The sequence below is a fragment of the Phalangium opilio genome, unplaced genomic scaffold (genome assembly GCF_054372755.1).
Source record: "Phalangium opilio isolate 3A_F unplaced genomic scaffold, DU_Popi_V2 ptg000037l_1, whole genome shotgun sequence".
NCBI classification, from domain to species: domain Eukaryota; kingdom Metazoa; phylum Arthropoda; class Arachnida; order Opiliones; family Phalangiidae; genus Phalangium; species Phalangium opilio.
Window position 1 is genome coordinate 2094041 of NW_028324160.1, and position 18223 is coordinate 2112263.

The 18223-nt window shown below is 46.9% G+C and overlaps 1 non-coding gene across 1 annotated transcript; it reads left to right on the forward strand.

Moving 5' to 3' along the window:
• The first annotated feature begins 13750 nt into the window (after positions 1-13750).
• Positions 13751-13823, forward strand: TRNAY-GUA (transfer RNA tyrosine (anticodon GUA)). The gene has a single exon. It is a non-coding gene; the product is annotated as a tRNA-Tyr (tRNA).
• Positions 13824-18223: the final 4400 nt, after the last annotated feature.

Below are 18223 nucleotides of genomic sequence, written 5' to 3' on the forward strand. Positions count from 1 at the left end.
AAAAGTTAAGTGTTCGTCAGGTGTTGTGGAAAAACTCTGACATTTTACGTTACATCTGAGACGTCACAACACCGCTCCCGGGAGGGCTCGAACCACCAACCTTTCGGTTAACAGCCGAACCCGCTAACCATTCGCCACGGACGCCCAAAAATTAAATGTTCGTCAGGTATTGTGGAAAAACTCTGACATTTTACTTCACATCTGAGGCCTCACAACACCGCTCTAGGATGAACTCGAACCACCAACCTTTCGGTTAACAGCCGAACGCGCTAACCATTCGCCACGGACGCCCAAAAATTAAATGGTCGTCAGGTATTGTGGAAAAACTTTGGCTATTTATGTTACATTTGAGATCCAAAAACACCGCTCCCGGGTGGGCTCGAACCACCAACCAATTGGTTAACAGCCGAACGCGCTAACCATTGAGCCACAGAAGCTCAGAAATTAAATGGTTGTTAGGTTTTGTGGATAAGTTATGACTTTTTTTGTTACATCTGAGACCCTACAACACTTCTCCCAGGTGGGCTCGAACCACCATCCTTTCGGTTAACAGCCGAACGCGCTAACCATTGCGCCAAGGAAGCCCAAAAATTAAATGGTAGTCAGGTATTATGGAAAAACTTTGGTTTTCTACGTTACATTTGAGATCCCACAACACCGCTCCCGGGTGGGCTCGAACCACCAACCTTTCGATTAACAGCTGGACGCGCTAATTATTGCGCCACGGAAGCCCAAAAATTAAATGTTCGTCAGGTATTGTGGAAAAACTCTGACATTTTACGTAACATCTGAGACGTCACAACACCGCTCCCGGATGGGCTCGAACCACCAACCTTTCGGTTAACAGCCGAACGCGCTAACCATTGCGCAACGGAGGCCAAATATTAAATGGTCGTCAGGTATTGAGGTAAAACTTTGACTTTTTACTTCACATCTGAGACCTCACAACACCGCTCCCGGATGGGCTCGAACCACCAACCTATTGGTTAACAGCCGAACGCGCTCACCATTGAGCCACGGAAGCTCAGAAATTAAATGGTTGTCACGTATTGTGGAAAAGTTTTGACTTTTTACGCTACATCTGAGACCCCACAACACCTCTCCCGGGTGGGCTCGAACCTTCAAAATTTCGATTAACAGCTGAACGCGCTAATCATTGCGCCACGGAAGCCCAAAAATTAAATGTTCGTCAGGTATGGTGGAAAAACTCTGACATTTTACGTTACACCTGAGACCTCACAACACCGCTCCCGGATGGGCTCGAACCACCAACCTATTGGTTAACAGCCGAACGCGCTAACCATTGCGCCACGGAAGCCCAAAAATTAAATGGTCGTCAGGTGTTGTGGAAAAAACCTTGACTTTTTACGTCACATCTGAGACCTCACAACACCGCTCCCGGATGGGCTCGAACCATCAACCTATTTGTTATCAGCCGAACGCGCTAACCTTTGAGCCACGGAAGCTCAGAAATCAAATGGTTGTCAGGTATCGTGGATAAGTTATGACTTTTTACGTTACATCTGAGACCCTACAACACCTCTTCCGGTTGGGCTCGAACCACCAACCTTTCGGTTAACAGCCGAACATGCTAACCATTGCGCCAAGGAAGCCCAAAAATTTAATGGTCGTCAGGTATTGTGGCAAAACTTTGGCTTTCTACGTTACATTTGAGATCCCACACCACCGCTCCCGGGTGGGCTCGAACCACCAACCTATTGGTTAACAGCCGAACGCGCTAACCATTGAGCCACGGAAGCTCAGAAATTAAATGGTTGTCACGTATTGTGGATAAGTTTTGACTTTTTACGCTACATGTGAGACCCCACAACACCTCTTCCGGGTGCGCTTGAACCACCAGCCTTTCGATTAACAGTTGAACGCGCTAATAATTGCGCCACGGAAGCCCAAAAATTAAATGTTCGTCAGGTATTGTGGAAAAACTCTGACATTTTACGTTACATCTGAGACGTCACAACACCGCTCCCGGATGGGCTCGAACCACCAACCTTTCGGTTAACAGCTGAACGCGCTGACCATTGCGCCACGGAAGCCCAAAAATTAAATGGTCGTCAGGTATTGTGGAAAAATTTTGGCTTTCAACGTTACATTTGAGATCCCAAAACACCGCTCCCGGGTGGGCTCGAACCACCAACCTATTTGTTAACAGCCGAATTCGCTAACCATTGAGCCACGGAAGCTCAGAATTTAAATGGTCGTCAGGTGTTGTGGAAAAAACCTTGACTTTTTACGTCACATCTGAGACGTCACAACACCGCTCCCGGATGGGCTCGAACCAAACACCTATTGGTTAACAGCCGAACGCGCTAACCTTTGAGCCACGGAAGCTCAGAAATTAAATGGTTGTCAGGTATTGTAGATAAGTTAAGACTTTTTACGTTACATCTGAGACCCTACAACACCTCTCCCGGGTGGGCTCGAACCTTCAACCTTTCGATTAACAGCTGAACGCGCTAATCATTGCGCCACGGAAGCCCAAAAATTAAATGTTCGTCAGGTATTGTGGAAAAACTCTGACATTTTACGTTACATCTGAGACCTCACAACACCGCTACCGGATGGGCTCGAACCACCAACCTATTGGTTAACAGCCGAACGCGCTAACCATTGCGCCACGGAAGCCCAAATTTTAAATGGTCGTCAGGTGTTGTGGAAAAAACCTTGACTTTTTACGTCACATCTGAGACGTCACAACACCGCTCCCGGATGGGCTCGAACCACACACCTATTGGTTAACAGCCGAACGCGCTAACCTTTGAGCCACGGAAGCTCAGAAATTAAATGGTTGTCAGGTATTGTAGATAAGTTATGACTTTTTACGTTACATCTGAGACCCTACAACACCTCTTCCGGTTGGGCTCGAACCTTCAACCTTTCGATTAACAGCTGAACGCGCTAATCATTGCGCCACGGAAGCCCAAAAATTAAATGGTCGTCAGGTATTGTGGAAAAACTTTGGCTTTCTACGTTACGTTTGAGATCCTACAACACCGCGCCCGGGAGGGCTCGAACCACCAACCTATTGGTTAACAGCCGAACGCCCTAACCATTGCGCCACGGAAGCCCAAAAATTAAATGATCGTCAGGTATTGTGGAAAAACTTTGGCTTTCTACGTTACATTTGAGATCCCACAACGCCGCTCCCGGGTGGGCTCGAACCACTAACCTATTGGTTAACAGCCGAACACGCTAACCATTGAGCCACGGAGGCTCAGAAATTAAATGGTTGTCACGTATTGTAGATAAGTTATGACTTTTTACGTTACATCTGAGACCCTACAACACCTCTTACCGGTTGGGCTCGAACCACCAACCTTTCGGTTAACAGCCGAACGCACTAACAATTGCGCCACGGAAGCCCAAAAATTAAATGCTCGTCAGGTATTGTGTAAAAACCTTGACTTTTTACGTCACATCTGAGACCTCACAACACCGCTCCCGGATGGGCTCGAACCACCAACCTATTGGTTAACAGCCGAAAGCGCTAACCATTGAGCCACGGAAGCTCAGAAATTAAATGGTTGTCAGGTATTGTGGATAAGTTATGACTTATTACGTTACATCTGAGACCCTACAACACCTCTCCCGGTTGGGCTCGAACCACCAACCTTTCGGTTAACAGCCGAACGCGCTAACCGTTGCGCCAAGGAAGCCCAAGAATTAAATGTTCGTCAGGTATTGTGGAAAAAACCTTGACTTTTTACGTCACTTCTGAGACCTCACAACACCGCTCCCGGATGGGCTCGAACCACCAACCTATTGGTTAACAGCCGAACGCGCTAACCATTGAGCCACGGAAGCTCAGAAATTAAATGGTCGTCACGTATTGTGGAAAAACTTTGGCTTTCTACGTTACATTTGAGATCCCACAACACCGCTCCCGGGTGGGCTCGAAAAACCAACCTATTGGTTAACAGCCGAACGCGTTAACCATTGCGCCACGGAAGCCCAAAAATTAAATGGTCGTCAGGTATTGTGGAAAAACTTTGGCTTTCTACGTTACGTTTGAGATCCCACAACACCGCGCCCGGGAGGGCTCGAACCACCAACCTATTGGTTAACAGCCGAACGCCCTAACCATTGCGCCACGGAAGCCCAAAAATTAAATGATCGTCAGGTATTGTGGAAAAACTTTGGCTTTCTACGTTACATTTGAGATCCCACAACGCCGCTCCCGGGTGGGCTCGAACCACTAACCTAAGGTTAACAGCCGAACGCGCTAACCATTGAGCCACGGAGGCTCAGAAATTAAAAGGTTGTCACGTATTGTGGAAACGTTTTGACTTTTTACGCTACATCTGAGACCCCACAACACCTCTCCCGGGTGGGCTCGAACCACCAACCTTTCGATTAACAGCTGATCGCGCTAACCATTGCGCCACGGAAGCCCAAAAATTCAAATGTGACGTCTCAGATGTAACGTAAAATGTCAGAGTTTTTCCACAATACCTGACGAACATTTAATTTTTGGGCTTCCGTGGCGCAATTATTAGCGCGTTCAACTGTTAATCGAAAGGCTGGCGGTTCAAGCCCACCCGGAAGAGGTGTTGTGGGGTCTCAGATGTAGTGTAAAAAGTCAAAACCTATCCACAATACGTGACAACCATTTAATTTCTGAGCTTCCGTGGCTCAATGGTTAGCGCGTTCGGCTGTTAACCAATAGGTTGGTGGTTCGAGCCCACCCGGGACCGGTGGTGTGGGATCTCAAATGTAACGTAGAAAGCCAAAGTTTTGCCACAATACCTGACGACCATTAAATTTTTGGGCTTCCTTGGCTCAAAGGTTAGCGCGTTCGGCTGTTAACGAATAGGTGTGTGGTTCGAGCCCATCCGGGAGCGGTGTTGTGACGTCTCAGATGTGACGTAAAAAGTCAAGGTTTTTTCCACAGCACCTGACGACCATTTAATTTTTGGGCTTCCGTGGCGCAATGATTAGCGCGTTCAGCTGTTAATCGAAAGGTTGAAGGTTCGAGCCCACCCGAGAGAGGTGTTGTGGGGTCTCAGATGTAGCGTAAAAAGTCAAAACTTTTCCGCAATACGTGACAACCATTTAAATTCTGACCTTCCGTGGCTCAATGGTTAGCGCGTTCGCCTGTTAACCAATAGGTTGGTGGTTCGAGCCCATCCGGGAGCGGTGTTGTGACGTTTCAGATGTGACGTGCAAAGTCAAGGTTTTTCCACAATACCGGACGACCATTTAATTTTTGGGCTTCCGTGGCGCAATCGTTAGCGCGTTCGGCTGTTAACAGAAAGGCTGGTGGTTCGAGCACACCCGGGAGCGGTGCTATGAGGTCTCAGATGTTACGTAAAAAGTCAAAGTTTTTCCACAATACCGGACGACCATTTAATTTTTGGGCTTCTGTTGCGCAATGGTTAGCGCGTTCAGCTGCTGTTCAAAAGACTGGTGGTTTGAGCCCTCCCGGGAGCGGTGTTGTGACGTCTCAGATGTAACATAAAATGTCAGAGTTTTTCCACAATACCTGACGAACATTGAATTTTTGGGCTTCCGTGGCGCAATGGTTAGCGCGTTCAGCTGTTAATCGAAAGGTTGGTGGTTCGAGCCCACCCGGGAGAGGTGTTGTGGGGTCTCAGATGTAGCGTAAAAAGTCAAAACGTTTCCACAATACGTGACAACCATTTAATTTCTGAGCCTCCGTGGCTCAATGGTTAGCGCGTTCGGCTGTTAACCAATAGGTTAGTGGTTCGAGCCCACCCGGGAGCGGCGTTGTGGGATCTCAAATGTAACGTAGAAAGCCAAAGTTTTTCCACAATACCTGACGATCATTTAATTTTTGGGCTTCCGTGGCGCAATGGTTAGGGCGTTCGGCTGTTAACCAATAGGTTGGTGGTTCGAGCCCTCCCGGGCGCGGTCTTGTGGGATCTCAAACGTAACGTAGAAAGCCAAAGTTTTTCCACAATACCTGACGACCATTTAATTTTTGGGCTTCCGTGGCGCAATGGTTAACGCGTTCGGCTGTTAACCAATAGATTGGTTTTTCGAGCCCACCCGGGAGCGGTGTTGTGGGATCTCAAATGTAACGTAGAAAGCCAAAGTTTTTCCACAATACGTGACGACCATTTAATTTCTGAGCTTCCGTGGCTCAATGGTTATCGCGTTCGGCTGTTAACCAATAGGTTGGTGGTTCGAGCCCATCCGGGAGCGGTGTTGTGAGGTCTCAGAAGTGACGTAAAAAGTCAAGGTTTTTTCCACAATACCTGACGAACATTTAATTCTTGGGCTTCCTTGGCGCAACGGTTAGCGCGTTCGGCTGTTAACCGAAAGGTTGGTGGTTCGAGCCCAACCTGGAGAGGTGTTGTAGGGTCTCAGATGTAACGTAATAAGTCATAACTTATCCACAATACCTGACGAGCATTTAATCTTTGGGCTTCCGTGGCGCAATGGTTAGCGCGTTCAGCTTTTAACCAATAGGGTGGTGGTTCGAGCCCACCCGGGAGCGGTGTTGTGGGATCTCATATGTAACGTAGAAAGCCAAAGTTTTGCCACAATACCTGACGACCATTAAATTTTTGGGCCTTCTTGGCGCAATTGTTAGTGCGTTCGGCTGTTAACCGAAAGGTTGGTGGTTCGAGCCTAACCGGAAGAGGTGTTGTAGGGTCTCAGATGTAACGTAAAAAGTCATAACTTATCTACAATACGTGACAACCATTTAATTTCTGAGCCTCCGTGGCTCAATGGTTAGCGCGTTCGGCTGTTAACCAATAGGTTAGTGGTTCAAGCCCACCCGGGAGCGGCGTTGTGGGATCTCAAATTTAACGTAGAAAGCCAAAGTTTTTCCACAATACCTGACGATCATTTAATTTTTGGGCTTCCGTGGCGCAATGGTTAGGGCGTTCGGCTGTTAACCAATAGGTTGGTGGTTCGAGCCCTCCCGGGCGCGGTGTTGTGGGATCTCAAACGTAACGTAGAAAGCCAAAGTTTTTCCACAATACCTGACGACCATTTAATTTTTGGGCTTCCGTGGCGCAATGATTAGCGCGTTCAGCTGTTAATCGAAAGGTTGAAGGTTCGAGCCCAACCGGAAGAGGTGTTGTAGGGTCTCAGATGTAACGTAAAAAGTCATAACTTATCTACAATACCTGACAACCATTTAATTTCTGAGCTTCCGTGGCTCAAAGGTTAGCGCGTTCGGCTGTTAACCAATAGGTGTGTGGTTCGAGCCCATCCGGGAGCGGTGTTGAGACGTCTCAGATGTGACGTAAAAAGTCAAGGTTTTTTCCACAACACCTGACGACCATTTGAATTTTGGGCTTCCGTGGCGCAATGGTTAGCGCGTTCGGCTGTTAACCAATAGGTTGGTGGTTCGAGCCCATCCGGTAGCGGTGTTGTGAGGTCTCAGATGTAACGTAAAATGTCAGAGTTTTTCCACAATACCTGACGAACATTTAATTTTTGGGCTTCCGTGGCGCAATGGTCAGCGCGTTCAGCTGTTAACCGAAAGGTTGGTGGTTCAAGCCCATCCGGGAGCGGTGTTGTGACGTCTCAGATGTAACGTAAAATGTCAGAGTTTTTCCACAATACCTGACGAACATTTAATTTTTGGGCTTCCGTGGCGCAATGGTTAACGCGTTCGGCTGTTAACCAATAGGTTGGTTTTTCGAGCCCACCCGGGAACGGTGTTGTGGGATCTCAAATGTAACGTAGAAAGCCAAAGTTTTTCCACAATACGTGACGACCATTTAATTTCTGAGCTTCCGTGGCTCAATGGTTAGCGCGTTCGGCTGTTAACCAATAGGTTGGTGGTTCGAGCCCATCCGGGAGCGGTGTTGTGAGGTCTCAGAAGTGACGTAAAAAGTCAAGGTTTTTTCCACAATACCTGACGAACATTTAATTCTTGGGCTTCCTTGGCGCAACGGTTAGCGCGTTCGGCTGTTAACCGAAAGGTTGGTGGTTCGAGCCCAACCGGGAGAGGTGTTGTAGGGTCTCAGATGTAACGTAATAAGTCATAACTTATCCACAATACCTGACGAGCATTTAATCTTTGGGCTTCCGTGGCGCAATGGTTAGCGCGTTCAGCTTTTAACCAATAGGGTGGTGGTTCGAGCCCACCCGGGAGCGGTGTTGTGGGATCTCATATGTAACGTAGAAAGCCAAAGTTTTGCCACAATACCTGACGACCATTAAATTTTTGGGCCTTCTTGGCGCAATTGTTAGTGCGTTCGGCTGTTAACCGAAAGGTTGGTGGTTCGAGCCCAACCGGAAGAGGTGTTGTAGGGTCTCAGATGTAACGTAAAAAGTCATAACTTATCTACAATACGTGACAACCATTTAATTTCTGAGCCTCCGTGGCTCAATGGTTAGCGCGTTCGGCTGTTAACCAATAGGTTAGTGGTTCAAGCCCACCCGGGAGCGGCGTTGTGGGATCTCAAATGTAACGTAGAAAGCCAAAGTTTTTCCACAATACCTGACGATCATTTAATTTTTGGGCTTCCGTGGCGCAATGGTTAGGGCGTTCGGCTGTTAACCAATAGGTTGGTGGTTCGAGCCCTCCCGGGCGCGGTGTTGTGGGATCTCAAACGTAACGTAGAAAGCCAAAGTTTTTCCACAATACCTGACGACCATTTAATTTTTGGGCTTCCGTGGCGCAATGATTAGCGCGTTCAGCTGTTAATCGAAAGGTTGAAGGTTCGAGCCCAACCGGAAGAGGTGTTGTAGGGTCTCAGATGTAACGTAAAAAGTCATAACTTATCTACAATACCTGACAACCATTTAATTTCTGAGCTTCCGTGGCTCAAAGGTTAGCGCGTTCGGCTGTTAACCAATAGGTGTGTGGTTCGAGCCCATCCGGGAGCGGTGTTGTGACGTCTCAGATGTGACGTAAAAAGTCAAGGTTTTTTCCACAACACCTGACGACCATTTGAATTTTGGGCTTCCGTGGCGCAATGGTTAGCGCGTTCGGCTGTTAACCAATAGGTTGGTGGTTCGAGCCCATCCGGGAGCGGTGTTGTGACGTCTCAGATGTAACGTAAAATGTCAGAGTTTTTCCACAATACCTGACGAACATTTAATTTTTGGGCTTCCGTGGCGCAATTATTAGCGCGTCCAGCTGTTAATCGAAAGGTTGGTGGTTCGAGCCCACCCGGGAGCGGTGTTGTGGGATCTCAAATGTAACGTAGAAAACCAAAGTTTTTCCACAATACCTGACTACCATTTAATTTTTGGGCTTCCTTGGCGCAATGGTTAGCGCGTTCGGCTGTTAATCGAAAGGCTGGTGGTTCAAGCGCACCCGGAAGAGGTGTTGTGGGGTCTCAGATGTAGCGTAAAAAGTCAAAACTTATCCACAATACGTGACAACCATTTAATTTCTGAGCTTCCGTGGCTCAATGGTTAGCGCGTTCGGCTGTTAACCAATAGGTTGGTGGTTCGAGCCCACCCGGGAGCGGTGGTGTGGGATCTCAAATGTAACGTAGAAAGCCAAAGTTTTGCCACAATACCTGACGACCATTAAATTTTTGGGCTTCCTTGGCGCAATGGTTAGCGCGTTCGGCTGTTAACCGAAAGGTTGGTGGTTCGAGCCCAACCGGAAGAGGTGTTGTAGGGTCTCAGATGTAACGTAAAAAGTCATAACTTATCCACGATACCTGACAACCATTTGATTTCTGAGCTTCCTTGGCTCAAAGGTTAGCGCGTTCGGCTGATAACAAATAGGTTGATGGTTCGAGCCCATCCGGGAGCGGTGTTGTGAGGTCTCAGATGTGACGTAAAATGTCAAGGTTTTTTCCACAACACCTGACGACCATTTAATTTTTGGGCTTCCGTGGCGCAATGGTTAGCGCGTTCGGCTGTTAACCAATAGGTTGGTGGTTCGAGCCCATGCGGGAGCGGTGTTGTGAGGTCTCAGGTGTAACGTAAAATGTCAGAGTTTTTCCACCATACCTGACGAACATTTAATTTTTGGGCTTCCGTGGCGCAATGATTAGCGCGTTCAGCTGTTAATCGAAATTTTGAAGGTTCGAGCCCACCCGGGAGAGGTGTTGTGGGGTCTCAGATGTAGCGTAAAAAGTCAAAACTTTTCCACAATACGTGACAACCATTTAATTTCTGAGCTTCCGTGGCTCAATGGTGAGCGCGTTCGGCTGTTAACCAATAGGTTGGTGGTTCGAGCCCATCCGGGAGCGGTGTTGTGAGGTCTCAGATGTGAAGTAAAAAGTCAAAGTTTTACCTCAATACCTGACGACCATTTATTATTTGGCCTCCGTTGCGCAATGGTTAGCGCGTTCGGCTGTTAACCGAAAGGTTGGTGGTTCGAGCCCACCCGGGAGCGGTGTTGTGGGATCTCTAATGTAACGTAAAAAGCCAAAGTTTTTCCACAATACCTGACGACCATTTTTTTTGGGCGTCCGTGGCGCAATGGTTAGCGCGTTCGGCTGTTAACCGAAAGGTTGGTGGTTCGAGCCCATCCGGGAGCGGTGTTGTGACGTCTCAGATGTTACGTAAAATGTCAGAGTTTTTCCACAATACCTGACGAACTTTTAATTTTTGGGCTTCCGTGGCGCAATAATTAGCGCGTCCAGCTGTTAATCGAAAGGTTGGTGGTTCGAGCCCACCCGGGAGCGGTGTTGTGGGATCTCAAATGTAACGTAGAAAACCAAAGTTTTTCCACAATACCTGACTACCATTTAATTTTTGGGCTTCCTTGGCGCAATGGTTAGCGCGTTCGGCTGTTAACCGAAAGGATGGTGGTTCGAGCCCACCTGGGAGAAGTGTTGTAGGGTCTCAGATGTAACGTAAAAAGTCATAACTTATCCACAAAACCTAACAACCATTTAATTTCTGAGCTTCTGTGGCTCAATGGTTAGCGCGTTCGGCTGTTAACCAATTGGTTGGTGGTTCGAGCCCACCCGGGAGCGGTGTTTTTGGATCTCAAATGTAACATAAATAGCCAAAGTTTTTCCACAATACCTGACGACCATTTAATTTTTGGGCGTCCGTGGCGAATGGTTAGCGCGTTCGGCTGTTAACCGAAAGGTTGGTGGTTCGAGCCCATCCGGGAGCGGTGTTGTGAGGCCTCAGATGTGAAGTAAAATGTCAGAGTTTTTCCACAATACCTGACGAACATTTAATTTTTGGGCGTCCGTGGCGAATGGTTAGCGGGTTCGGCTGTTAACCGAAAGGTTGGTGGTTCGAGCCCACCCGGGAGCGGTGTTGTGGGATCTCAAATGTAACGTAGAAAACCAAAGTTTTTCCACAATACCTGACTACCATTTAATTTTTGGGCTTCCTTGGCGCAATGGTTAGCGCGTTCGGCTGTTAATCGAAAGGCTGGTGGTTCAAGCGCACCCGGAAGAGGTGTTGTGGGGTCTCAGATGTAGCGTAAAAAGTCAAAACTTATCCACAATACGTGACAACCATTTAATTTCTGAGCTTCCGTGGCTCAATGGTTAGCGCGTTCGGCTGTTAACCAATAGGTTGGTGGTTCGAGCCCACCCGGGAGCGGTGGTGTGGGATCTCAAATGTAACGTAGAAAGCCAAAGTTTTGCCACAATACCTGACGACCATTAAATTTTTGGGCTTCCTTGGCGCAATGGTTAGCGCGTTCGGCTGTTAACCGAAAGGTTGGTGGTTCGAGCCCAACCGGAAGAGGTGTTGTAGGGTCTCAGATGTAACGTAAAAAGTCATAACTTATCCACGATACCTGACAACCATTTGATTTCTGAGCTTCCGTGGCTCAAAGGTTAGCGCGTTCGGCTGATAACAAATAGGTTGATGGTTCGAGCCCATCCGGGAGCGGTGTTGTGAGGTCTCAGATGTGACGTAAAATGTCAAGGTTTTTTCCACAACACCTGACGACCATTGAATTTTTGGGCTTCCGTGGCGCAATGGTTAGCGCGTTCGGCTGTTAACCAATAGGTTGGTGGTTCGAGCCCATGCGGGAGCGGTGTTGTGAGGTCTCAGGTGTAACGTAAAATGTCAGAGTTTTTCCACCATACCTGACGAACATTTAATTTTTGGGCTTCCGTGGCGCAATGATTAGCGCGTTCAGCTGTTAATCGAAATTTTGAAGGTTCGAGCCCACCCGGGAGAGGTGTTGTGGGGTCTCAGATGTAGCGTAAAAAGTCAAAACTTTTCCACAATACGTGACAACCATTTAATTTCTGAGCTTCCGTGGCTCAATGGTGAGCGCGTTCGGCTGTTAACCAATAGGTTGGTGGTTCGAGCCCATCCGGGAGCGGTGTTGTGAGGTCTCAGATGTGAAGTAAAAAGTCAAAGTTTTACCTCAATACCTGACGACCATTTAATATTTGGCCTCCGTTGCGCAATGGTTAGCGCGTTCGGCTGTTAACCGAAAGGTTGGTGGTTCGAGCCCACCCGGGAGCGGTGTTGTGGGATCTCTAATGTAACGTAAAAAGCCAAAGTTTTTCCACAATACCTGACGACCATTTTTTTTTGGGCGTCCGTGGCGCAATGGTTAGCGCGTTCGGCTGTTAACCGAAAGGTTGGTGGTTCAAGCCCATCCGGGAGCGGTGTTGTGACGTCTCAGATGTTACGTAAAATGTCAGAGTTTTTCCACAATACCTGACGAACTTTTAATTTTTGGGCTTCCGTGGCGCAATAATTAGCGCGTCCAGCTGATAATCGAAAGGTTGGTGGTTCGAGCCCACCCGGGAGCGGTGTTGTGGGATCTCAAATGTAACGTAGAAAACCAAAGTTTTTCCACAATACCTGACTACCATTTAATTTTTGGGCTTCCTTGGCGCAATGGTTAGCGCGTTCGGCTGTTAACCGAAAGGATGGTGGTTCGAGCCCACCTGGGAGAAGTGTTGTAGGGTCTCAGATGTAACGTAAAAAGTCATAACTTATCCACAAAACCTAACAACCATTTAATTTCTGAGCTTCTGTGGCTCAATGGTTAGCGCGTTCGGCTGTTAACCAATTGGTTGGTGGTTCGAGCCCACCCGGGAGCGGTGTTTTTGGATCTCAAATGTAACATAAATAGCCAAAGTTTTTCCACAATACCTGACGACCATTTAATTTTTGGGCGTCCGTGGCGAATGGTTAGCGCGTTCGGCTGTTAACCGAAAGGTTGGTGGTTCGAGCCCATCCGGGAGCGGTGTTGTGAGGCCTCAGATGTGAAGTAAAATGTCAGAGTTTTTCCACAATACCTGACGAACATTTAATTTTTGGGCGTCCGTGGCGAATGGTTAGCGGGTTCGGCTGTTAACCGAAAGGTTGGTGGTTCGAGCCCTCCCGGGAGCGGTGTTGTGACGTCTCAGATGTAACGTAAAATGTCAGAGTTTTTCCACAATACCTGACGAGCATTTAATATTTGGGCTTCCGTGGCGCAATGGTTAGCGCGTTCAGCTGTTAATCGAAAGGTTGGTGGTTCGAGCCCTCCCGGGAGCGGTGTTGTGTCGTCTCAGATATAACGTAAAATGTCAGAGTTTTTCCACAATACCTGACGAACATTTAATTTTTGGGCGTCCGTGGCGAATGGTTAGCGCGTTCGGCTTTTAACCGAAAGGTTGGTGGTTCGTGCCCTCCCGGGAGCGGTGTTGTGACGTCTCAGATGTAACGTAAAATGTCAGAGTTTTTCCACAATACCTGACGAGCATTTAATATTTGGGCTTCCGTGGCGCAATGGTTAGCGCGTTCAGCTGTTAATCGAAAGGTTGGTGGTTCGAGCCCACCCGGGAGAGGTGTTGTGAGGTCTCAGATGTAGCGTGAAAAGTCAAACTTTTTCCATAATACGTGATAACCATTTATTTTCTGAGCTTCCGTGGCTCAATGGTTAGCGCGTTCGGCTGTAAATCGAAAGGTTGGTGGTTCGAGCCCATCCGGGAGCGCTGTTGTGAGGTCTCGGATGTGAAGTAAAAAGTCAAAGTTTTACCTCAATACCTGACGAAAATTTAATTTTTGGGCTTCAGTGGCGCAATGGTCAGCGCGTTCAGCTGTTAACCGAAAGGTTGGTGGTTCGAGTCCTCCCGGGAGCGGTGTTGTGTCGTCTCAGATGTAGCGAGAAAAGTCGTAACTTTTCCACAATACCTGACGAACATTTAATTTTTGGGCTTCCGTGGCGCAGTAATTAGCGCGTCCAGCTCTTAATCGAAAGGTTGGTGGTTCGAGCCCACCCGGAAGAGGTGTTGTGGGGTCTCAGATCTTGCGTTAAAAGTCAAAACTTTTCCACAATACGTGACAACCATTTAATTTCTGATCTTCCTTGGCTCAATGGTTAGCGCGTTCGGCTGTTAACCAATAGGTTGGTGGTTCGTGCCCACCCGGGAGCGGTGTTTTTGGATCTCAAATGTAACGTAAATAGCCAAAGTTTTTCCACAATACCTGACGACCATTTAATTTTTGGGCGTCCGTGGCGAATGGTTAGCGCGTTCGGCTGTTAACCGAAAGGTTGGTGGTTCGAGCCCATCCGGGAGCGGTGTTGTGAGGTCTCAGATGTGAAGTAAAAAGTCAAGGTTTTACCTCAATACCTGACGAAAATTTAATTTTTGGGCTTCAGTGGCGCAATGGTCAGCGCGTTCAGCTGTTAACCGAAAGGTTGGTGGTTCGAGCCCTCCCGGGAGCGGTGTTGTGACGTCTCAGATGTAACGTAAAATGTCAGAGTTTTTCCACAACACCTGACGAACATTTAACTTTTGGGCTTCCGTGGCGCAATGGTTAGCGCGTTCAGCTGTTAATCGAAAGGTTCGTGGTTCGAGCCCGCCCGGAAGAGGTATTGTGTGGTCTCAGATGTAGCGTAAAAAGTCAAAATTCTGGAGGCTCGTAACTCTGGTTCTACCAGAGATACGGGGATGTAAATAATGTGACCTTGACACAAATGTTCGGATAATTATAAAAAAAAACTTCGCGGTTTTGAACCTGTGGCTTTCCGGGAGTGAGGCGGATGCGATAACCGCTACACTAAAGATATGTTATTATTATTAATCGAATGAACAGGGTCAAGTAATTAAGCAATACGTGAACAAAAAAACCCCTCCATAGAAAATGCATTAGACTATACTTTGCAGGCTCGTAACTCTGTTTCTACTGGAGATACGGGGATGTCCTTTGAGTATGTTATAGTCCAATTTGTCCCCCATCTAACCATAATAAAAATATTGAGCTACGACCAACAGGGGCCGAGTAATTAAGCTAAACGTAAACAAACAACCCGTCCATAGGAAATGCAGTAGACTATATTTTGCAGGCCCATAACTCTGTGTCTACTAGAGATACGGGGATGTCCTTAGGATATGTTATAGTCCAAATTGTCCCCCATCTAACCATACTAAAAACATTGAGCTACGACAAACAGGGGCCGAGTAATTAAGCTAAACGTAAACAAACAACCCGTCCATAGGAAATGCATTAGACTATACTTTGCAGGCCCATAACTCTGTGTCTACTAGATACGGGGATGTCCTTAGGATATGATATAGTCGAAATTGTCCCCCATCTAACCATACTAAAAACATTGAGCTACGACAAACAGGGGCCGAGTAATTAAGCTAAACGTAAACAAACATGCCGTCCATAGGAAATGCATTAGACTATACTTTGCAGGCCCATAACTCTGTGTCAACTAGAGATACGGGGATGTCCCTAGGATATGTTATAGTCCAAATTGTCCCCCATCTAACCATAGTAAAGACGTTGGGCTACGACAAACAGGGGCCGAGTAATTAAGTTAAACGTAAAAAAACAACCCCTCCATAGGAAATGCATTAGACTATACTTTGCAGGCTCGTAACTCTGTTTCTACTGGAGATACGGGGATGTCCTTTGAGTATGTTTTAGTCCAATTTGTCTGTCATCTAACCATACTAAAAACATTGAGCTACGACAAACAGGGGCCGAGATATTAAGCAAAATGTTCGTCAACTTTGGTATCGTCTCACTTATTTTTATTATGTTACTTATGATTTTTGCACTAAACTTTGGAGGCTCATAACTCTTGTTCTACAAGAGATACTGGGATCTCCTTTGGATATGTTATAGTACTCTTTGCTCCCCATACAAGGATGCTTTAAACTTGAGGCTACCTCAATATCGTGGTCAACTTATTTTTTGTCTCACTTATTGTTAGAAGGTTACTTTTGATTTTTGAAAATAAACTTTGCAGGCTCGTAACTCTGTTTCTACTGGAGATACGGGGATGTCCTTTGAGTATGTTATAGACCAATTTGTCCCCCATCTAGCCATACTAAGAATTAGGGCTACGACAAACAGTAGTCGAGTAATTAAGCTAATCGTAAACAAACAAACCCCTTCATAGGAAATACATTAGACTAAATTTTGGAGGCTCGTAACTCTGGTTCTACTAGAGATACGGGGATGTAAATAATGTGACCTTGACACAAATGTTCGGATAATTATAAAGAAATTTGCATGTTCCAATAAAAAAAAACTTCGCGGTTTCGAACCTGTGGCCTTCTTGGAGTGAGGCGAATGCGATAACCGCTAGACCAAAGATATGTTATTATTTTTAATCGAAAGAACAGGGTTGTTGTGTAGTTGAATGTAAGTAACTGCGAGTGAGATTTAAGCTAAATATACTTTATTACTGAATAACAGCTAGTCATTATAAGAACTTTACAATAGAAGTTTAACCCGTGAATGCGTGGTGTACAAAAGGAATACCCGATATTTATACAATGTAAATTAGACTAAAAAACTAAATAGTAGATGAGTCGGGTTTTTTAATAAAGCGGCAGTAGAGTTTTTTATGGATACGACACTTCCCTCTCCGTTTTAATTTCTGTCACTTCTGGTAATACGTTAAGCGATCAGGTGCTTTGGTAGTTCTTGAGGATCTTCTTAGCGTAGAGTTTGTGTCTTGCTCCGCTTGGTTTGTTGGTACGGAAATAGCCGGTATGATTGCTGACGAGGATGGCGCCGGTTCCCAATGTTGTGGCAGCGTGATCAGAGGTTGTGCTTCTGGAGAATCTCCGATGCTGGTAAGGGACGATGTAGGAACATTTGGAACTCGTGGTCTTATTTGATTGACGTGTCTGCGTATGTTTCCAAGTGGTGTCGCAACAGATAGCATGACTCTGCCGATAGGTCCCAAAACAGATCCTTCGAACCAACTTGGTCCCTGTCCGTAGTTCTTCGCCCATACTTCTTGACCTGAACGGAATTTCCTGTTGACTGCGAATTTCTCTTGCTGTACTGGAGTGGTTGCAGTTGCAGGAACAGGTTTCAGCAAATCCAGACGGCTACGCAGCTCTCTATGTAGGAAAAGGAAGGATGGCGTCTTCCCTTCCTCGTTGGGTGATTTTCGATGGGCAAACAAGATTTTCGCCAAGCGAGTCTTCATGGAGCCTTCTGTCAGCTTGGCAAGACCGTGTTTGACCGTAGCGACTGCTCTTTCTGCGTGTCCGTTTGAGGATGGTTGGTACGGCGCTGTGGTCAAGTGTTTTATACCGTTTTGGCTGGTGAACTGTCTGAATTCTTCGCTAGTGAAGTTGGTACCGTTGTCTGAAACGAGGCATTTCGGCAATCCGTAGCGAGCGAAGATATCCCTCAGAATGTCTATGGTGGTTGAGGACGTGGTCGATTCTGTTGAAACCGCTTCTATCCAGTTGGAGTATGAGTCGATGAAAACCAGTATCATTTTCTTATCGACGGGTCCGAGGTAATCGATGTGGACTCGTTCCATTGGAGCAGAAGTTTTTGGCCAATGAGTAGTGACGTTTTTGGGCATTGGATGGTTTTGCTGACAGGCGTGACAATTTGAAACCAAGTTCTCAATTTCTTGATCGATGTTTGGCCACCAGACGGTAGTTCTGGCTAATCGTTTCGTCTTGGTCATGCCTAAATGTCCTTCGTGGAGCTCTTCCAGTACTTTCTGACGGTATCGCTCAGGAATGTACGTTCGATTGTGCCATAGTATTATTCCAGAAACGGCTGTAAGCTCGTTTCTTCGTGAACTGAAGAGCTTCAGATGGTCCGGAACATTCTTTGGCCAGCCATTTTTGATGAAGTCCAGTAGTTGCTTGGTAGTGTCGTCTGTTTCCAACGTTGTTCTTATGTCCTTGATGGTGATTGGACCGGAATTTGCGTCGTCGAGTAGCATGACGTATTCCATTGGTTGCGGAGTTGTTTCGCAAGTGTCCGGCAAGGGTAATCTACTCATAGCGTCCGCGTTACCGTTTTGACTACCAGGCCGATATTTGATTTCATAATCGTAGGCTGCCAAGGTGATAGCCCAACGTTGTATACGTGCTGCAGTTGTTGTTGGTGTTTGCTT